Below are 6,000 nucleotides of genomic sequence, written 5' to 3' on the forward strand. Positions count from 1 at the left end.
ACATGCCTGTTAGTTAAAATTGCATGCAAAGTGTATACTAGGAAGAATTCACACTAAAACGCTGGTGGATCTTCACGAGGGCTGTAAAAAATGAAAACTGCAAACTGATCTGGAAAGGTAGTGAATGGATGACTTTAAAAGGAGAAAGTGAAACCAAAATTGACGAATTTGCCCTATGATTTCATTGGCAGTTCTCCAGTGTGGGTGCGGGTCATTCTACGACAAGGAAGCTGGCATTGTGGAGCTGGCCTTTTCAGACCGTCTCCTGCAGGGATTTAATTGGACGGACACCGTCTGCCCATTAGCAGATATCCTCAAGCGCAGAGCCGTTAGAATCCAGCACACTGAAAAGGTGGGGTGAAACACCTGGAGAGAAAAAGTCCATTAAAAGCTCAGCTCACAGTAGCAGACCGGCCTCTGGGCAGAACATAACAGGTGTGAAGTGGTGTTTGCTTGGTTATGTTTACCACCACCACAGCCACCCAGAGATCGTATGGCTTCTTCTTCCCGCCGCAGGAGGCAAACACATGAATCTTACCTTGGCGGGAGCCCAATTTGCTACACCAGGAGGTGTGCTGGATTTGTTTTTATATTTGGCAATTGCTCCCTCAGTGGCAGAGCAGCCTGTTGGCATCAGGTGGGAATGTAAGTTCAGATGTGGATTTTCGTTTGGATTCCAAGGCCCACATTCTTCCTGGAGACTCGGGGCCAGGAACTTTATTGAGAAACAAGTAAACATGTGTGTTTACTCATGTAATAAACGTATGCCCTTATTCCCTTATGGGGGACACAACCCCTAATAGAGTCCTTTGCAGGTTCTCCATCGGTTGGAGAAAATAACAGAGGCCAACCAGAGAATACTGAGAAGCAAAGCAGCTAGTAAGCCTGATCTTTATTGAACTGTTGCAACAGGGTGCTCCCCTCACACGCAGGAAAGGAGGAGGACCCAGAACCAAGGTGTGTCCGCCCTTATATAGACATTTTAAATTGCCTGCCCTGGAGTCCAAGGCCACCCCCAGAAACATCATACATACATCACAGAAGGGGTGTAGCTCAAGACCACCCCCCAGACACATCATACCTACATCACAGAAAGGACGGTCTACAACAGAAATCTGAGTGCGTTGTTTATCTCCTGTCTGGCAGGTTACCTGTTAATGTTTACTTGATTGGATACCCTGGGGAGCTTGGCCAGTCTTTTGCAATGACAAATACTTCCTGAGCCAGGTCATAGGCTCACCCTATTCATACACAGACATACCCTTAATACAGGATTTATGAATGAAAAGATAATGGGGAGGCTCCCGCACCTCCTCCCTCCTTGTAGATAAAACATTTGATCAGTTTGGAAGTGAAAATGGTTTCAGGGCGGTCCTCCTGTGCTGCTCCAGACATGTGGTCCACACATCTATGTATGCCCTTGGTTGGTACATTTATGAACATTTATTTTTGAACATTTATTTTGAAGATGACGAGTGAGACCTCGTCGAAACGTCGCCTAGACACCCCAACTTTTACACGGGAAGACACCCGAGGACACCAAAACCTGCATTCCTGTACCCGTGAAAATCTACGAAAGCATATATATATATATATATATATATATATATATGACCTTAATTTTTTTATTTCACTCAGAAGCAGGTATGTATGTTTTGAGGATGTAGTTAATGCAAAAGTACCCATGGTGCCTTTCCCTGAACCATATGCTAACCACAATTCTGTTGCCCTTCAGAATTTCCACGTTTCTGAAACTTGCAGTTCCCTAGCTGAAATATTTGTACAGAAACACATGTATTAGTCAAAGATAACAGATGAAAAATTGCATTAGTTTGGGGGGAAATTGCAATGGAGGTAGAACATAGCCACTGCAGCTAGCAGTCGTGGATAGCTTTGTTCTCCTTGAATTTTTCTAATCCTCTTTCAAAGCCATCCGTGTTTGGTAGCCAACACTGCCTCCTTTGCCATGACATCATCAGTAAATAAACTGAAAGCTAAGAAGAGTCTTGCTGGATCAAGACAATGGCCCATCTTGCTCTTACAGTGGTCAACCAGATGCCCGCAAACGTTCCTGGGATAGCTGAGTTGGTAGAGAATGAGATCCTTAATCTCAGGGTTGTGGGTTTGAACCCCACCTTGCGCAAAGGATTCCTGCATCACCTGGTGTTTCTGTGGACTAGATGGGCCTAGTGGCACCTGCCCTGTGGAACGCCCTCCCACCAGATGTCAAAGAGAAAAACAACTACCAGACTTTTAGGAGACATCTGAAGGCAGCCCTGTTTAGGAAAGCTTTTAATGTTTAACAGACTACAGTATTGTACTGTAATATTTTGTTGGAAGCCGCCCAGAGTGGCTGGGAAAACCCAGCCTGATGGGCAGGGTATAAATAAATTATTATTATTATTATTATCCCTTCCAACTCTACCTTTCTATGATTCTATTATTCTCAGCAGGACCCGAGCATAACAGCACTTTCCCTGCTTTTGATTCTTCAAATTGGTATTCAGTAAATTGGTGCTCTGGAACGTATTTGGTTATATCAGCTGGCAAAGGAAGCCAATTGAGAATAAGGGCAACTGAGACCATTTTAAAGACATAATTCCACTTCTTCTGAAAACTCACTCATTAAGGGATATATTTTTCAGTGCTGCCAAAGAAAGATTCATAGCTTCCAGTCAGTCTCAGTATGACTCATAGCCATGACCTGATATGTAAAAATAGTATATATATATTTTTTTAAAAAACAGCTGATTGGTGTTTTGCTATGTCCCCATTGTTTCAACTGTTTGCTCAGCTATTGTTCCCCTCTCTCCGCCTTCTTCTGTATGAATAGGCAGTACCTGCCAGGAGAGAATTTTGCTTCTCCTAACAATCAAAGCCGATGGAGATCGTGAGAGTTTGGAGGGATCTGTAGGTAATTTTGCCAGCAGCCAGAGATTGCCAGGAAAATTTCCCTCTCTCTCAAGCTAACTCTGGAGTACCGGAACAATGAGGAAGGAACAAAGGGATGATTGGTAGATAATTGTTGTGGCCAGGATTAATAATATGCAAATGAAGCCAGCTATTTCTCCTCTGGTTATGATGTACCCAAGCTTTGCACCTGTGGGAGAGCTACAAGGTGACATGGAATTTCACCAGCAGCAAGGCCAGTGTTATGTATGTGACCTGACCACAAAACTGTTACAGTGGACTTCCGGTCGGCGCCAGCGTCTAATGGCGATCCTTGCTTCGAGCTCCGAAGCAGGACTGCTCCGCGAGTTCGGGTCTTACCCGCTACGGCGAGCGGGGGACCCCTAAAATCACAGGCGCTGAAGCCTGTGAACAAGGAGATTCGGTGGGCACCTTTGCGCCCCCCGGTACTGCGAAAGAGCCTTTTTAAAGGCTCCGGAGCGGCATCGGGTGTGAGCGCGGTGCTGAGAATCGCTACCCAGCCCGCGGAGCGAAGCCGCGTCGCCATTGACGGAGAGCGCCGATTCCTTCCTGAAAATTACAGGTTGACAACAACACCCGTGAGTAAGAACAAGGGAACAAAGATTTGTTGGGACTTTAAATTGGAACATTTGGCTGAAAGCGGGAAAGGCAAAAATTAAGGAAGTCTGCCTCCCGGAACTGCATGACAAATTAAGCAACGAGAAAGCAAGCTGTTCTTAAAAGAAAATACCTTTTACTTTGCTAAACCTGACATCGGAAGTGGGCTTCCCCCCCATCGGGCAGGAGAAGGGGGGAGAAAAATTGGACTATAAATCTGCTTTAAATTAGTTCGTAAAGGGAACCTCGCACTGCCGAATCCTCTGGCCAGGCTGCCTGAACAGCGAGCGCCTGGAAAGTGAGCTGTCAAACAGACTGAAGACACAAAGTAAGACTTTTATCGGATATAAAGTAACGGGACTTTAGTGGACACAAATTCTAGTGGATATAAATTGCTACTTCTTTTCTACATCTTGGATTGAGACAACGTAAGGGTCCAAAGTGAGACTTTTGGAACTTTGTTTTGCTGCATGCTAAGTTTTCTTCTATTTATTTCCTATGGATACAATTTACCCCCTCTAGGGGACAAGAAGGGATACAGTTCTATTAAGGAAGGAGTGGGATTTTCCACTTATAAATTTTTCCTGTGAGAACGACCTTGGCTATGAGCACTCCAGTGGAGGAAATATCAACGAGATCAAAAACAAAGCTAGCACAAAAGAAAAGAGGCTCCACTTCAGGAGTACCAGCTGCACAGGAAAAAGCAACATCAGCATCAATGGAATCTATGACACAGGCACTGATTAAAATAAATCAATCTTTGGAGGCTCTGACAAAGCAGTCTACAGAGAACTCTAAGAAATTGACAGATTTGACAGCAAGGTTGGATTTGAACACGACGACAATATCATCTAATACAGATTCTATAAATAGATTAATACAAGAAAGTACAGAAACAAGGAAAATTGCTGAGAGTGCCAAGAGTACTGCTGAGGAGACAAGGGAAAAATTCGTGCCAATTGTGAAAAAGGTAAATGAACATGATGCAACTTTGGCCCTAATGGAACTGGAGAGAAAAGGTAAAAATCTGAAGCTAAGATTGGTACCAGAAGAAGAAGGGGACAACCTCGGGGAATTTCTCACAGAGAAGTTTCAAGAATTTTGGCAGGAAGATTTGGAAGGAGAGGAAGAGGAATTTGTAATAACTACAGCCTTCCGGCTTGGCAGGAGACAAGGGAAAAAAACCAAGGGATTGTTTAATTACTTTGAGATCCAAGGAAGAGAGAGATAAAATATTGAACCTACATTTTCAGAAGGCACTGGTTATTAAAAACTCTCAGATACAGATCTTTAAAGATATTCCTAGATATATTTTGGAGGTAAGAACCTACTTTAAAAATTTAGTGGACCTGCTGAAAGAAAACAACATCCCATTCAGGTGGGAATTCCCACAAGGACTGTCCTTTAACTTCAAAGGGAAGAAGATTAAAATAAAAACAATTCAGGATAAAGAACACTTTTTGGAGAGATATTTTGAGGATTTACAAAAAGGAACTGTGAGCGGGAGAGAACCAACTGACATTGCAAACCTATCATTTGGATTAAACCCAGCACCGACTGACGAGGAACAAGAACTTGGAGCAGTCGGTGGAAAAGACACCCAGTAACAAAAATGTCTCTGAAACTTCTGAGTTGGAATTGTAATGGCCTTAACCTTCCCAGAAAAAGAAACCAAGTTTTTCACATATTAAGGAAAGAACAATTAGATTTAATATGTTTGCAAGAAACCCATATTGCCAGGACACACAGGAAGCTTTTGACAAACAAGAGATTGGGACTGGAATTTATTTCATCAGATAAGGTTAAGAAAAGAGGGGTGGTGATTTATGCAAAGGAAAAACTGGCACCAAAAATGATATTCAAAGATGAACAAGGAAGATACCTGGCAGTGGAAATTCAAATTCAAGGAGAAAAAATTTTGATAGTAGGAGTTTATGCACCCAATGAAGGGAAGGCTGAATTCTTCAAGAAGTTGCATGAGACTTTAATGGACTTTATGGACTATAAAATTGTAATGATGGGAGACATGAATGGAGTCGTCTCCACAAATATGGATAAGGCACAGAGGCTTGTAATTTCTAAGGAAGGGAGACTACCAAAGACTTTTTTCGAGATGACTGACACCATGGACTTGATTGACATTTGGAGAACGAGGAACCCTCTGGAAAGAGAGGGAACCTTCTTCTCTGAAGCAAAAATGACATGGACCAGAATTGATCAAATATGGATTTCTAGCAACCTGGCACCAAGAGTTAAAAAAACAGAAATCTGCCCAAAAACCTGCTCCGACCATAATGCAGTACAGATGGAGATGAAACTAACAACAGCTGGAACCTTTAGATGGAGAATGAATGACACCCTATTTAGAGATGAAGAAATTTATAAAAAGGCCCAAAAAACAGTGAAAGATTACTTTGAGATAAATATGAGAACAGAAGTGGAGAAAAGAATAATATGGGACGCAAGCAAGGC

The sequence above is a fragment of the Podarcis melisellensis genome (assembly GCF_964234715.1).
Source record: "Podarcis melisellensis genome assembly, chromosome: 6".
Classification (NCBI taxonomy): domain Eukaryota; kingdom Metazoa; phylum Chordata; class Lepidosauria; order Squamata; family Lacertidae; genus Podarcis; species Podarcis melisellensis.